The sequence below is a fragment of the Protopterus annectens genome, chromosome 10.part0 (genome assembly GCF_019279795.1).
Source record: "Protopterus annectens isolate FY-2018-M chromosome 10.part0, PAN1.0, whole genome shotgun sequence".
Taxonomy (NCBI): domain Eukaryota; kingdom Metazoa; phylum Chordata; order Ceratodontiformes; family Protopteridae; genus Protopterus; species Protopterus annectens.
In genome coordinates, this window is record NC_056744.1 from 204150700 (window position 1) to 204168660 (window position 17961).

The window sequence follows — 17961 nt, forward strand, 5'->3', positions numbered from 1 at the left end:
AACAGACCCAGTAGGCTTGTAGGATCCCATCATCAGGGAACTAACAGGGAGCAATCATGACTCTTACATGACACTCCCTTCCCCCTTCCCCCCATCCCTGACCCCTCTTCCTTACTCTTCCCCTAGGCTGGGGGAGATGCTGTCCCTATTTCACAAAAACTATACCCTCATTACCAGGCAGGGAACTATGTGTTCTAAACAGCATCAATAGTGGTTACAGACTCAAGTTTAAACAACCCTTGATTCACTTGGACTTCCCAGATATTCCTCCAAACCAAAGAGCAGAAGCCTTAACCCAAATAGAGCTTCTGTGTGCTCAGGGTGCTGTGAAACCTGTACCAATCTCTTTACAAGGAAAATGTTTTTGTTTCTGACTCTTCCTAGTCCCCATAATAGAAAATACATGAAGGCCAGTCAAGGCTCAACCAATTCTTACAGGTCCAAAAATTCAAAAAGTTAACTCTACAGAAACTACTGGCCATGATTTCCCCCATTGCCTTCATGGTAACCTTAAATCTATAAGATGTATATCTCCACATCCACAGAGGAATTGCAAAGGAGGTTTTTATGCTTCAGTGTAGGTATGAGGCATTACCAGTTCTGTGCTCTGCCCTTTGTCCTGTCTGCCACACCCAGGGTTTTCACAAAATGCCTAGTATTAGTGATAGCCTTCTGCAGGACAAAGGGAATTCAGATTTACCCTTACTTAGACAACTGCCTCATTCAGGCACCAAGCCTAGAAAAACTCAAAACAGACTTGCTTTATAACTAAAACTTACTAACCTCAGTGGGGTTTACCATCTATACTCAAAAATCTCAGACAAACCCAACAAACAGGATTGTGTTTCTGGAATCTTTACTGGACTCAGCTCTTCAGAAGACTTTCCTCCCTCCCGACAAGGTTATTTTCCTTACTGTGTTCTTGGGCAGGGCATTACTCACAGCCAGAGAGTATCTCAGGACTCTGAGATACTACTCCTCCTGCATTCTCATGATACCCCTGGCCAGACTATGTATGAGGAAACTGTAGTGATGTCAACATTCTTAGTCTCTCACTTTCAGAATAAAACTGCTTCCTTGCCTCAAGAAAGAGTTTGCCTGGTGGGTCCAAGCATACTACCTCAGTCCGAGTCTTCCCTTCAGGTTCATCCCTTAGGAAACTGACAACAGATGCATCAGAAATAAACTGAGAAGCCCACTACAATACCTTCCAGACTAAAGGCAGATGAAGTTCCAAGTCCAAAAACAAACACATGTTCCCTCAGTCCAGGCCTTCCCTTCAGGTTCATCCCTTGCGACCAAACTCTTGACAACAGATGCATCAAAAATAGCCTGAGAAGTCCAATACAATACCTTCCAGACTCAAGGTAGATGAGATTCCAAGCCCAAAAACAAACAAATCAACATAAAAGAACTAATGGCAGTCAAAAAGGGCCTGATTGCTTTCAAAAAGAAATGGAAACCCAAAGTCATGCTGATGAAGACAGGCAATACCACAGTTATCCGGTACATAAACAAATATAAAGAAAACAAAGACCCACTCCTACACCCCACCCTTTGCTGCCTAGCCATGGACCTGTGGGAAACAGCAAATTCTCTAGGGCTGCACCTCATGGCACAGTACATACCAAGAGAAACAAATCAACTAGCAGATCACCTCTGCAGGAACCTATCAAATTCCCACAAATGACAACTGCACTGGGAAGTATTTTTTAGCATAAAAAAAAATGGGGCATCCTACAAATAAATCTTTTTGCCACCAAAGAAAATGGTCACTTGGAAAAGTTTTGCTATAGGAACAAAATGAAGTCAGTCTGGAAAATGGACACATTTTCCTTTCCTTGGACAGGCTTCCTCTATGCCTCCCCCCCAATACCACTGCAACCTAGGATATTGTGGAAAATAAGGGAAGAGGGGCCAAGGGTAATTATGATAGCCCCATATTGGCCGAGGCATCATTGATACCCTCTGTTGCTCAGTATAATTAACAGAGAGCCATGTCTACTGCCTCAGACAGTGGACCTGTTAATGCAGAACAGGGGCTCAATAATGCATAGCAACATGGGCTCAGTAATGCATCCCAACCTGCACACACTAAAATTTACAGTTTGGATGATACCTTCATCCCATGGAAAGTGGCACTTCTTGATAAGCAGGTCCTGGACATTCAAAAAGAAGCCAGGAGACCTAGTACTAGGAAGTCATTTTCTGCCAAATGGAAAAGATTCCTTATTTGGTGCAGACAAAAGGGACAAAACCTTCATCAACCTTAGAACCTTTTCATTCCGTCATACATAGCCATCCTTTTTGGAAAAGGTCTCTACTACTACTCTATACCTATCTGCCTTCTCAATCTCCTCTCTTTTCACATTCCCTCAAGAAATAGTTTCTGAGAGGGGTTGTCCACTTCAGGCCTCCCAGAAATCCTCCCTTTCCACCCTTGGACCTCAATTTCATTCTGGAGAAGCTCACTGTTCCACCCTCCAAACCAGCAGCTTCCACAGATATAAAATTCCTTACCTGGAAGACAGCTTACTACTAGCCATTACCTCAGCCAGAAGAGTGTCAGAGCTTCAGACCCTCGTGTGTGGTACCTTTCATCATTTTCCACCAAGACAGAGTATCTCTCAGGACCAACCCTTCTTTTTGTCAAATAAAGTGACAGAGACCTTAAATCAGACTATACACTTGCCTACATTTTTTCCTATCCCTCAAAACAAGGGAGAAAGGATTCTTCATTCTTTGGGTGTGCATAGGCAACTGAGTTACTACTTGGACAGAACAAAGAATGTCAGAAAGTCAGATAAACTCTTTGTGGCCTTTACCAACAGCTCTGAGGGGATACCAGAATATTTCCAAATGTATCTCCCACTGTATCTCCTTTTGCTACAGGCATCATGGTAAGAAGTCTCCTGATGCCCTGAGGACACATTCCACTAGGGATACTGCTATTTCTACTGCCTTTCTTAAATGGATGGCCACTAAGAACATTTTGGAAGCAGCTAATTGGTCCTCTGTGCATACATTCACCAAACATTACCATCTTTCTACCTTTTCCAAGTCCAGAGGACAGTTTGCCACTTCCATTTTGCAGGACATCCTCACCTCTCTTAAATACCTCCTTCCACCCTCATTTCAGCTTTGGAAATCATCCCATAAATTGGGACTGCAACAGTGAAACACAAAGAACATAGTGCAGTTGTGTACACTTACCATAAATGTAGATGTTCAAGTGTACTCACTGTTGCAGTATACCATAAATGTAGATGTTCGAGTGTACTCACTGTTGCAGTATTCTTTCCCTTCCACTTTCCCTTCTGGCCTTTGGGATAGACTACAACATTCACCTTCTCAGTCAGGGTAACTCCCTTTCTCCTTCACACTTATTCTGGAATCAAGGGTCTCAGATCCCTGACCTCAAAGACATACTGGGGGGCTCCTACTGGTTGTGGGCAAGAAATTAATGAAGTCATGGTGCCATTTGACTCCCCTTACACCCAAACATAGTGACAACAGATAGGGCATCTGCCAGCTTCTGGAGGAGGGAAAAATATTCTCTGGTAGTTGGGCCAGGCAAGAGCTTCCATGGCAGGAAGTCCCAAAGTCAGGACTGCAACAATGAATACACTTGAACATCTACATTTATAGTAAGTGCACACAACTGTACTTTTTTGATATTTAGTGAGATATTTTGATTCCTATTCTGGAAGAACTTCTGTTTCATTATGATATTTTACAGGACCATGCCACCACCTTAGGCCAGAAAGATTTTTCTTGTAGAAATGAAATCAGTAGCATGCCAGAAAATGCATGTTATTTTTCACATTATTTTCCGAATGCGCATTTTATTTGGTATGTATTGTGACAAGAAGTTTTTGGAGAAAGAAGGAGAAGCTGTCCATAAGGAATATATGGAGTATATTACTAAAGCCATAAATATAAGGAGTATGAGGTAGAATTGTGTAAATGAGTTTTTGTACTAAGTCTCTATCATTTTCATATTTACCAGGACATGTAGTTTACAAAATGTATACACGCATATACGCACACACACAGACACACACACACACACACACACACACACATATATCTATCTATCTATATATATATATATATATATCTATCTATCTATATATATATATATATATATATATATGGGTCTAAGATACATGCTCGACTAGCATATGTCCGAATCACAAAACATCGAACACACATACACGAAAGCGCTTAACATCGAAAAGCGTTCCAGTGTATGTGTAGTTCAAAAAAGAAAATCTACATTTCTGCACCCCCCCTGCACCCCCACCCCCCTACTTTATTATTCTCACTCCGAGATCGCACTACAGTGGGGAAAAGGGAATTTTCCCTTACCCGTACTGTAGTCCGATGTACAAAACAGGCACACATACATGGAGGCACTTGTCGATGTTAAGCGCTTTCGTGTATGTGCGTTCAATGTTTTGTGATTTGGACATATGCTAGTTAAATTACATATTTTGGACAATGTCCTGAAAGCTCCTGATTGTGTTAATAATGCAGCTTACATTCAGTTGCTGTACTCAGTAAGAAATTACAGACTCGAATCAGAACTGCTAGTTTATTACAAGAGTTCGGAGGAGTAAAATATCCCCTCATAGCATATCACACTGTGATATGCCTAAAACAGTAATGTTTACCATCAGTCACACAGCAGGGTAAACAATGCCTTACATGTTTTTGTGCTTCTAGCCATAGATTGACTCTGGAGCACTTGTCATTCAGCACATACATTTTACTGTTATAATTTTCTACTATAACGTTTGTCCTTCCAGTTGGAACTTTTTTCTTTCTCTGGATCTCCACTAAAAAGCAGGTCTGTTGCCCAGTCAGACTATGCTGGCTCTAAAACTTGTATAACAATTTTACACTCATTCATACCAGTGGCGGCTGGTGACTTAAAATTAAAGGGAGCTGCAAGAGACAGCTGAATGGGTGGGGCCAATGGGAAGGGGTGTGACCAACTAGAAAGGGGTGGAGCTATGCTCAAAACCACAACAACTGGAACTTTAATTAAATACGCTGCCCTGGGTGCCAAACTATCATTACAAGAGTCCAATCAAGACAAGTGTAGAAGAAAAAAATATTTCAATGCATTGGCTACATGACAACTTACTTAATATCTAGATGGAAACACAAAGGTTGTGAGGCATGAAAAAATAAATTGCTTTTTAAATATATTACTGGATTGCCAGTCAAAATCAAGTATATAAAAAAAAACAAACAGCACTCAGCTCAAACCACTTCTCCTTGCACTGCAGTTCTAATTATAATTTATATTCAGCTTTATAAAATTACCAAGTAACATGCTGAAAGTAGCATTCTCTGTGATACCCCCACTTGTAAAAATGTTTCTTATCCAAAAAAAGACCTGCTGCCTGACAACAACTATCTACTTGTTTCATGGAGAACACATGATCAAAGTAAAAAATGAACAGCGAACAAGAAACAAGCTTAAGATACATTGCTTAAAGGATTACTGCTCATGTTATGGACCACACATGATAAATTGGCATTCTGTTTAGTTTACGGGTAAAGCCTGAAAAGATGACTGCAAGTCCCCAACAAATGTAATGAGCTTCTGAAAATACTGTAATCTTGTCCTTTATTACAAATACTGTCATATGCATTTTATTACTCGAGGCTTATTCGTTATCTAGTTATGTAAATATTCTCTGCATGGCAACAATGAAAAGGCTTTCAATGTTGGTAATTCTTTAACAGTATGCTTATTAAAGCTTACTTGCATCTTACAATCTCTGACAAGCTTACCTGATGGTCATCAAAGCATTGCTACTTTAATACAGAGCAACAGGGCACTGCAACAGCATGCGTTGTCTGAATAATAAGAAGCATAAATCAACAGTATAAAAATATGACAGAAAACCAGAACTTTCTGCAAAATCAAGGACAGATGAAAAGTCACGGTCATACTTGTGGTCTACCTTGGATGGGGGAATACTCTGCACACTTACACTGTATAACTGCTCCTTGCCTTGCTTGGATACATCCAGAGCCACTACAATGGGGAGTGGAGTGCAACAAGTAGGTCACAGTTTGAAATGTCTCTGGCTGACGGTGATGGCTCTGACACTCATACCTCTCAACCTCAGAGCAAGAAATCTGGACAAAGCCATAGACAGAAGTGGGACATAGACCCAAAAATAAAGACAAATTTTAAATATTGCTCTTATAAACTTAGAAAGATAATAGAATAGTAGTAGGTCTTGCATTAGTATGAATTTTGAAGGGTATGAAATCTGAAACCTAAATGTCTGCCATTATTTTCTAACTTCAGTCTTTAATGATTTGCTACTAATTTGCCAGAAAACCACAATTTTATGAAAAACAGACCAAATATGTTATGCAAAAATATAAAATTGCCACACAATACAGCTAGGAACCTGTCAAAGAAGGGACACCTTTTTAAAAGTACTGTTAACTTGAGCAGCTGACAAAATAAGAGCATCTAAATGCATTTCTGAAATAAAAGTAATCTATAACTCTGATCATTACAGTTATTTATAATTGTAAACCCTCCACATTTTCTTCCAAAATTGCCATTTTGCAGAGGGATTAAGGGGAGAGTAACATTTTGAGCCAAAATTGGAGACAGTTGAGAGGTTTGGATATTCCTAATTCTATAAAGCGATTTATTTACACATACCTCTCAACCTCTTAATGCAGGAAATCTGGATATGGCCAAATATATTGGGGGAACATACAAACAGTACTAAAAAGACAGTTGATAGAATAACAGGTCTTGCTTTAGCATGCATTTTTCTGAAGGTTATGACGTCTGAAACTCAATATTTAGTGACTTCATTCATAAATGATTTGGCAGAAAACCACAAATTTTATGAGGAACAAACCAAAAATAAGAAGCAAAAATCTATTCATTCTGCAAAAGTCTGGACAGTTGAGAGGTGTAGTTCAGCCGGGGCTGTCTGAGTTTACTGCCCTTCTCCCCCCCCCCCCTCACAAAATCATGGTTGAATGGAGCGTTTCCCCCTGCAGCCATTTCAATGTCCCATTCCTTGGTTGTTTCACCCCATTTGCCATAAACACTGTAATGTGCATACTGCTTTACTTCTGCGATGATATGGATTTCATTTGAAAGTTTTATTTTATATTTTACAGCATAAACCCTAATAGATATCTGCTAAACAAAGCAATGCAGTCTCACAATGAAAATGGACTTAGCATTAAAACTTGCCCTTGAAACTCACATTCATTGAAACAGCATTGAAACCCACATTCAAAGAAAATACATTTTGCCAGTGGCAGATTTTTATTTATTTTATTTTACATTTGTTGACCGGGCTAGTCTAGCTGGATATATGTCCATTTTCAGTAGAGGCCCGGGGAGAAAAGCTCCTCACATAGATCAATTACAATGAGACATATAATAAAAGTACAGTAAGGATATACCTTTAGTAATAAGAATAACAAATAGCTAAGTCATGCTGGAAAAAAAATATACTAGGTCATTAGAAGTGTCACAAATAAAAAAGCTAAAGATTAGCAAATTTTGATAAACTGTTGGAAAGAATGAATACAAGGGAGGAGAAGAGTGAGATGCAAAGGTCTAGTAAGGAGAGGAGAAGGAGATGGAATAGAGGACAGGGTAGAGAAAAGGTGGAGTGGGACAGAGCATAAGAGGAGAGCAGCAGGGCGAAAAGAAGAATGTATATTTCTGGTTAGTAAAAACAGAGAAAAGTTATGGTAGAGAAGGGGAATGAAGAAGCTTAGTCAGGAGTCCTACAGGAGCAAAGCCAGTGATTTTGGAAGTTTTTGTGCTGTTTTCAAATCATAGGCCCCTTGAACACGAAACATACACATGCTCTTTGGTACACCTTCCTGACTGTATTAAATTATATTCCTTGTACAATACAGTACAGTTGAACTGCCCAATTCAGAACATTTCCATCATAAAAGTCTACTCAAACTTCAACAGTCCACTAGTATCAGTAAATATGCACGATCTCTGAAGTAAAAGTTATCTAAATAATTCCACATTAAAGAAATCTGTTAACTAAGAGGTTACTGCTAGCAAACAACTTTATATGTCATTGTTTCATCTACAAATAAAGTGCTTGTTGCCCTTGAGGAATAAATTGCTTATGTTGCATTAAAAAAAATATAATGCTAGTAATATCGCAATAGGGAATGGATGGCAAACTGATAGGTTCATAGTTACTAGGTATCTTCACCAAAGAGGACTGTAGCATCCATCCCCTTTAAAACAGGGTACAGTATCAGCAATAGATCTACCTACTGTGGCAGTAGAACCCACAGCCTTCTGCATCAAAAGCAAGTACACTACTTGTTGTGCTATTTACAATGTAAGCAGACTCGGCATAAGCAGCACTAAACTTTTGTTCCCCTGCAGCTCTCAGCTCCTTGTAAAATCTATTTGACACTCAGCTATATCTCTGAACTTTGCAGCACAAGAAATCTGGACAAAGCCAAAATTTATTTGGGGGGGGGGGGCAAAAGCCCAAAAAACAGGGACACATTTTAAACATTGCTTGTATAATGTTGGAAAGTTGCTAGAACAAAACACTGTGCTGCCACCATACATTTCACTGTCAAGTATTGAACCCAGGTCCCTGTGCTAAACAGCCAGAGCAACATATCACTATTCCAAATCATCTATTTTTACGAAAGAAAGGAAGACTGAAACTTAAATGGCTACCATTTAGTGAATTCAGTTCTCACCATAGCTGTCAACATCTTAGCACAGAACACCTGAACAAAGCCAATAATGGGGGAATACAGCCCCCAAACATATTCAGTGAGTTCAGTTATCACCATAGCTCTCAACCTTGGCACAAAAATCCTGTACGAAGCCAATAATGAGGGAATACAGTCCCAAAAATAGGGGCAAATATCCACTGAGGACACCAGAGCAAACTCACACAAACACAGGGAGGACATGCAGACTCTACACAGAAGGCACTCCAGCCAAGAAACAAACCAGACAACCCATCGCTGTCAGGCAACACTGCTACCACTGCACCACTACACTACTGTCTCTTTTAAGTAACAAAAGTACAGAAACCACAGAGTTTATGAGGAACAGAACAAATATGAGGCAAAAATCTGCAAATGTTTTAGAAATGGTGGTGGGTAGGGAATTCAGGCTCTTGTCACTTGGGTCCAAAGTACAGGTTTCAAGCCTTATTCTCTACCCACCACCATGAAGCAACTGGGCCATTTCGCACACACACACAGTGCACTAAAATATTTACCTGACTTGTATCTCAATTATTTGACATCTAAACTGAGAAGAGATCAGTTTTCTGATTGCTAGTAAAACCAGTCTTATGGTCATTGATGTCGATCACACTGTAGACAAAATTTAAACAATTTGTATGCTTTTTTGCATATTTAGACAAACTTCTTGGAAGGGTGGCTGCATTCTTTTCTTGGAGAGATTGTATTGATCCTAATATTGTGTGCTGTAAAGACTACCATTTGTAATTGTGTACCCATGTAACAGCCAAATCAGATACTCAGAACGGCATACATCTTTCTAAGTCTTCATTACTTCTGAACCCCTTCACTCATGCATGGTTACATTCAGACATGAGCAAATATACCTGCTGAGAGACAAATGCATAATCATTTCATGCACATGTGCTAAACTATGATCAGTTCAGTATTCATGACCACCTTCTTAGATCTAAGATGGAAGATAATATTTTTAAATATTTTCTACAAAATTTCCAAAGAACAGTGATCTATGTATGCACTTTCATTCAAATTAAGTACTAAAAAAATGTTCTCAAGCATTAAAGGGCTTCGGTTAAGTAAGCAATAATGTGTAGTGGCAGTTATTTTATGCATTAAATAGTAATTATATTCCATGCCCCCATCTGCAAGTCCAGTACTGTAAGAGAGATCATTTGGCAGAAAACAAGGACAGACTTGCTATCTTTAGATGTTCTATATTTTTATATAGGCATATCTGAATCATAAATATTGTATTTTGCCTCATCTCAGTGTAAGAAAATATGCAGCAATGCAGTATACACATACACTTATAACTCGTGTACAGCAAGTGTGAGAAAAGATCACACAATTGTGTCATTTGGAGGCAACAGATAGTGACAGCCTACTACTTATGCAGCTCAGAGAAATGTTTATCCATTTTCCCACATAAGCTTTTCCATCCCGTTATTTTTACTACCAACTTTATCTAAACCATGGATTCTGACTCAGCAAGCACATGGTATAAAGTATAATGCAGAAAATCAATTTTGGCCATCACATACACAAATACATACACAAATACACACACAAATACACACACACACACACACACACACACACACACACACACACACACACACACACACACACACACAAACACACACACACAAACATGCATACACACACAATGATCTACAATCCTCCAGCCAGCGACCAAGCAGCAAAATGACCTACAATCCTCCAGCCAGCGACCAAGCAGCAAAATGACCTACAATCCTCCAGCCAGCGAACTGAAGCAACACACGCTCACTTACCTGATGTATGTCTGACCAAGCAGCAAGACCACCCGAGCAATCCAGTGATCTGAAGCAGCAAACTCCACCCGTGACACGGAGCAATCCAGCCAGCGACCAAAACCTGCTACACCTATCTCCTGAATGATCCCGCGCAATGAAAGTCCCACGAGAGCAGCTCACCTCTCTCAGCCCTGATTGGATCTGCCTGCAGCTCAAGCAGTCCGGACCTCCTCTTCTGTGCGGTCGTCCCCGCACTGATTCCTGGGTGCATTTGCAGCAATGATTGCTGGGTACCTGTGTTTCTCTATCCGGACTGCAGTCTAGACTCGTGGTTTTTTTTTTTTTCTGTTTTTTTTTTTAGTTTTACAGATTTTTCTTTTTTTTTTTTTCTAGGTGGGAGGGCTGCAGTCCAGCAGTCCGATACCATGAGCCTCCCCTGATTCATACATAAAACACAAATATGACATAACGTGCCTGTTTTTATTATAAAAGAAAAAAAAATAGCATACAGAATCAGTTTTAGTAAATGACAAAGTGCTTGTCATAGTCTGGTAAAATACACAAAACCATTAATTTTCAAGTAACAATTTCACTACTTTGCTGGTTCAGAATTCAACATCCAGTGTTTCAGTGTTGGGGAAGATAATATTGATATCATGAAGAAAGAAGTACATCTTTACAAAGTATCTAGATCCAGCTACAGTCTTTTGCAGAGCACAGGGGAAAATAAATTGTCTCCTGTCTGGATCACCTTCTTATTCAGGCCTCGTCTAAGGAAGCACTAATGATAAATCTCAAATACACAATGTTTCTTCTTGAAATACTGGGATTCACTCTCAGGCTAAGGATATTTTCCCAGATTCCCAGTCAGGATGTAGTATTCATAGGCTGCAGTCCCAGCACCCAGTCAATGATAGGCTTCCGCCCTCAGGAGATGATTCTCTCTCCACTTACTACCAGTTCTGACCACTTTATCTACAGCCTTAACAAGAGAGATTCTAAGGCCCCTAGGATGCACAGCAGCCACAATTCCAATAGTGCCTTATGCCAGACTGCACATGGGAAGATCCAGTTGTACTTGAGGTCCTTTTGGTCTCAACACAGTCAGTCCTTGGACTTTCCAAATCTCTCTTGCCTTTTCTAAAGTGGGAGTTACAATGCTGAATATCTCTGATGAAACTTAAAATAGGAGTTCCCTCACTAACACCCAAACCAGACCAAGAGACATATTTATCTGCCCTGGCCAGAGGTGAATAAACAGGCTCCGCAACAGTTAAGGGACAGTAGTCCCACAGATAACTTAAGGAACATATAAACATGAAGGAGATGAAAGCTCTCATCTAAGTCTTACAGGCAGTCTTCTAACTGTGAAGCCCAGGCCCCCCTGAAAATGTTCACAGACAACACCTCCATCGTTTGATACTTAAACAAGCAGGGTGCACCAAGTCTTACCAGATTCCAGACTAGTTCTGATGCATGCAATCTAGTCATAGAAAGTTGTCCCTACAGGCTTTTTTCATTTGTTCAGAGGACAATGTCCTTGCAGATTACCTCAGCAAATCTAGGGAAAACCCACATGAATAGAATTTGCATTGAGAGGTCTTTTTGGACATAGTCCACAAAAAGGGTACACCTCAGAGAGACCTTTTTGGTTCTAACAGAACAGAGAACTCAGACTATTCTGCTCCAGGACTCCCTGCCTTCATGTCTGGAGGATGGACACCACATTCTTCGACTTGGGGGAGAAGTTATATGTATTCCTCCATTTCCTGTGATCCCAAAGGTTCTCTTGATGATCAAACAGGGCAGTCCAAATATCTTGCTGGTGATTTATTTTCGGCCTAGGCAGCATTGATTCTACCTTCTACTTCATCTGGCCAGGGGCAACCAGTTGAAGTTACTCCACAAAGTGTTCTTACTCAGACAGAACAAGGGCTCTCTGATGCATACCAACCCTCAGGCCCTCAAGACGACACTCTGGGTAATAGCATTTTAATTCCTTTCAGAAATTAATTCTCAGAGGACATGTTCTGGGTGCTCCAAGAGGCAACAGAAATTGCTACAAAAAATTTTATGTATTCAGCTGGAAAAGATTTTTCATATGGTGTCAAAAAAATGAGGACCCTTTTTAGTGGGAGTCTTTAATATTTTGTCATACGTGTGAGCTACTTAAAACGGGGTCTAAACTACTCTTCCATCAGAGCCCATTTAGCTTCTATCTCAGCTTTTCTTCCTTTAAATCCACCATTGCTCTCTGGGATTGAGGTCAAATAGTTCTTAAAAGGTATCCTTCAGCTGCACCCTCCCAGAAGTGTCATTCTCCCTCCCTGGGATTTAAATTTTGTTTTAGAGAAATGTATTGTACCCTCCACCCCTTTGAACCAGCACCTTCAGCCTATCTAAAATTTAGTACATGAAAATAAGTTATACTGATTACTCTTACTTCTGCTAGAAGAGTGTCAAAGTTATAAAAAGTTATGGCAACCTCTCATTTTCCTCCTTTATGCCTAAAGTATTTGTGAAAAGTAAACCTTTCAGAAAGATTGACCTGATTTTTGTCTCCTTACAGAAGTGTAAATTGAGAAGACCTGTTTCAAGTCTCCAGCTGGATTTCTAAACCAATTTCCTTCTGTTTCACCTTCCATAAAGAAAAAAAAAACTGGCAGTCGCAATCAATGCACACTCAACCAGAGCAGAGCAGTCTCTTCCTGTGGTGCTTTCTTTGAAGGCATTGTTTCCAGGTATATCCTGGAGGCCACCCTCATGTACCTCTGTGCACATTTTCACCTCTACAGATGCTTTTTCCAGATCTAGGGTCTCCTTTGTTAGATCTGCACTCTTAGGACTGTTAGGCAATTCTACCCCCTCAGCATCTGTTAGCTTTGGGAATCACCCACAAGTACTGCAACAGTTATCTAAGAATGGAAATAATACTGTTGTGAGAACTTATCATAACAGCAGATATCCTACTACTAACTGTTGCAGTTTTGCTTCCCTCCTTCCTTCCTTATCTTTACTATACTCTGTGGACTGAGGTAGTCAGTTTCCTTTCTACTCAGTCTTATGTGGACATGTTTCTGTATCATTAACTCTCTCAGACCTTCTCCATGGTTCTTTATTTATTTTATTCATATATTTATTTATCCTTTGTTGATCAGGTTACTCCCACTAGGCTAGTAGCCTCTTTCTTTTCAGGGGAGACTCAACGTGGCATTTATACTACTAAAGGAAATTTGGCCAGGGCATCAGGGAACTTCTCCTGCAATCATATTCAGTGAAGTGCTAGACACGAAACATGCACACGTCTCAGTCCTAATGTAGTGGAGGCAGGGAGGACTGTGTGTGAGGACAGGGAATGGAGGTGAATGCCAGTTCAAAGAAGGAGCTTGCAGACAACTTAGAAGACTCAGAAGTTTTATTCCAACAGCAGCTTTTTGGTAAGATGATTGAGACGACCAGAGAGGAATGCATAGTTACAACCCTCCAATTGGTAGGGTTGTGGCATAATTTATTGAAGGATTTACTTAATCAAAGTGTGCCATAGAATGAAGTTTGTTGCAGTAACATAGTGGATAGAATCCAGGAGGAAGATAAGGAAGCAAAAAACAAGAGGAAGCAAATATACAGAAGAAGAGAACATATGTGGAGTGAGTGGAAACTATACAAGAAGGCCATAAAGAAAAGAAAAAAAGACATATTAAAAAGAACATTCATGGTAAGAATACAAGGTAAAAAGAGCCATAAACTGAACATATATGAGGCATGAGCAACTTAGTATTACCCTTGGGAGTGAAAACACAAGAGGTAAGAGTTTTCATTTTGATTAACAAAGAAACACTTTGTGACATTTATACTGACACTGTACAAAGTTGTTGTTGTTGTGTCTTTCGGCTTATCCCAGTTAGGGGTCGCCACAGCGGTACTCCGGTCCTCTAATTTTTGGTAGTAGATTTTTACATGCCGAGTTACCAGCCCTGTTGCACAACCTTCAATGAAGGCACACTCATTCACGCATGCCTTCACACAGAAGACGCTCTAGCTGAGAATCGAACGGGACAACATCTTGCTGTGAGGCAACAATGCTACTGCAGCACCACTACTGTGGAACACTGTATACAAAGTATGGAAAAATTTTTATGATGATGGAAACTTGTTGTAAAATACTGGGGCAAGCAAAAATATGTTTCTTTTATGGAAAAGAAAGACATTTGATCAGCAATTGTGATAAAAGGAAGTATTATGTATGTGGCAAAACAATTCGCAAGATAAAAATGTGAACTTGAATTTATGTTTAGATTGCAAAAGAAAAGGAAAATGAGCAAAGTATAGTAATTCAAAGTAATGATAAAGAGCAAAGTGGAAATGAAGAAGCAATAGAAATAGAGGAAAGCTTAGAAAAAAGGGAGGTAGTACATAAATTATGAAGGACAGGAAGTAGAGGTACAACTGGAAGCAAGTAATTAACAAGACATATGGTCTTGTACTTCTTCTGGCTAAGCTATCTTCACTCTTCTCACTCTGTTATATTCTATTTTATTTTTTCCTTGCTCTCATCACTGGTCAATACTACACACACAAAAAAATCTTATTTATTTTTTACTATGCAGTCTGAACTTGAGATTTCATATTTTTGATATTTCATATGTTTTCATATTTGTACCATGTTTATTTTTTCATCAATGTTTATTCAATTAATTGTAAGTTTACTCAACTGTACAAAGTGTATATTTTTTTTTATCTCCATTTTTTGTAATCATTGCTTGGGAGCTTTTTTCCCCAGGTTTCCGCTGAAAATGGGCTTCTTGCCAAGTCAGACATTATCCGGTTAACAAATATAAAATAAAATAAAATAAATAAATAAGTTGAAAGGTAGTAGAGGAAAAAATCTATTGGAAAGGGGTAAAATACAGAAAAAAAAAATAACGGCTTTAATATAAAAGAAAATAAAAAAATAGAAAAGGAAATGGTTAATAAATACAAGCAATAAAGAAAAAAGAAGATATTGTAACAATAACAGAGAAAGAAATAATTTGAGAATTATTTTAGTTAATGTTAATAGCATAAAGAATATAAAAAGAACATTAGGAATTTCAGAATGGTGTAAGAAATGTGATGTGAATCTTATATTAGAAGATAATAAAATTCCTGACTTATGGTGAAAGAGTACAAGTACAAAATCTATGGGATAGGCAAATAATATGGAATGTTGAGAATGAAAAGTGTGCTGGAATAGCAATATTATGCAAGAGAGAAGTAAAAATATTTATATTAGTAATAATACGGGTATTAACAGTTGCATATTTAAGGTGGCAAGGAAAAGTATAAAGAATGTTAGCTATTTCTGCTTATATGATGTGTAAAGAGACGGAGAATGTATTTCAAAAAATGTTAGATTTTGTTGGAGTAAATATGAAAATTATATTTGTGCGTGACTTTAATTGTGATTTAAGGGTATTAAAGGGAGGAAAAAGGGAAATTAAAATTTATATGGAAAAAGAGAAAAAGGTGAAAAGACAAGAGGAAACGTAAAGAAAATGCTTGAAGTAATGAAATGTGGAAATTTGGTTACAGGGAACAAAGAAACATGGACATATTGGAGGGATGTTTTAAAAACTGAAATGATTACTTTATAGTTTCAGAAGGTTTAAGTATGAAGGAAAAACACATTACAACAGGGTTTTCAGATCAATTTGTGATATTGTCAGAAATAAACATAATAAATGATATATAAAGATAGGAAAAGGTATAAAAAGAATAAATGAAAAGGAATGAAATAATAAAGGAAAGGAAGACATTATTTAGTTATAGACAGATCATATTACTATGAAACTATTTTATAATAGTTGATCTGGATGGTGGATTACCTTTAAAAGTAAATATAAAGCCAGTTGTTATATTGGCAAAGAAAAGTAGGAAATAAAAAAATAGAAATATGTAGAACTATTTAGAGAAGCATTGGATAATTTAGAAAACAATATAGAATATTATGAATGAAAGAGTGTATAAGAGAAATCAAGCAATAATTAAATAATTATTATATAAACAAATATATTTTACAAGGAAAAATAAATATCACCATATTTAAGCAAGATAGTAGAGGAAGATAGTAGTATGATGAGAGAAGTAAAAGATAAAGATGGAAACTTAAAGAAAAATCAACAACAAATTCTGAAAATTGTTATAAGCTATGTAAAAGAAATATTTGAAATAAAAAGGCAAAATGGAATGACATGCATGTTAAAAATATTTGCAGAATAAATTAATAAAGAATTTGAAAAATAAATCAAATTACAATATACAAATTAGAAACAAAGTTACAACATTTAAATGTAGAATATGCTCATGGGACAGATGGCATTAGATTTAAAATGTATAAAAATCTAGAAAATTGGCAAAAAAAATATTTATTATGCGTGAATGGTTAAATGAAGGTATAAATCATAAGGAATCAAATTGTGGGAAATTAAAATTTATATGGAAAAAGAAAAAGGAGAAATAAAAATGGAGACCAATAACTCTAAATAATACATATTCTAAGATATTTATGAAAATAATACAGAAAAAAAATGAAAATGAGATGCAACATATAATGGGGAGGACATTTTTATGGAATTAAAGGAAAAGAATACCAAAACTTAGTAATGATAGTGAGAGAAATAGTTGATGATATTATAAATAAAAAGAAGAGATAACTCTTAGGGTAGGTGATATTAACAAAGTGTTTGATTCAATACAGGATGATATGGAATATAATGCACTTGTATAATATTAATAAAAAGAATAAACAAGTGTTTACAAAAGCATACAACAATAATAAGGTAAGAATTTTAGTAAATGGTTGGTTAAGTAGAGAAATAGACATGGACAATGGTATAAGACAAAGATGTCCTATGAGTAGTATTTTATTTCCTTTAGTTATGAATACATTAGTTACAGAAATTAATCAAAAACCGAATGCAAATTATAATATTCTTTTGGGTATTGAAATTCCAGTTATGATGTCATATGCAGATGCTATGTTTATTATTATTAAAAATAGAGGATGAAAGAGAGAAATTAAAACTTATTTGGTGGAATGCTTATAGGAAATAGGTATGGACTTAAATAAAGAGATAAAGTAAAGGAAAAGGGATACTTTTAAAAAAGCTGAAATACAATTTTCTATGAAAGAAATATCTGTTTTAAGCATACATTTTGATAACGATAGTAAAAGAAAGGGATGGGAGATTTTATTAAATTAATTAAAATACATTTGTATATTAGGAAAAACATATAGATTAGCTTTTAAAAGGTGATTTTGATTAACTCAGCATATTTTATCAAGTGGCATTAGGATTCCTAGAATGTATGAGAAACTTTTGTTAGAAATATTTTCTCTTTTATATTGGGATCCAGACTAAACCCTGTTAAA

General features: G+C 37.5%; 1 protein-coding gene across 1 annotated transcript in view; it reads left to right on the plus strand.

Moving 5' to 3' along the window:
- Nucleotides 1–17961, plus strand: part of LOC122814124 (cholesterol transporter ABCA5-like) — a 951316-nt gene that overhangs the window by 465582 nt on the left and 467773 nt on the right. The window lies entirely within an intron of this gene.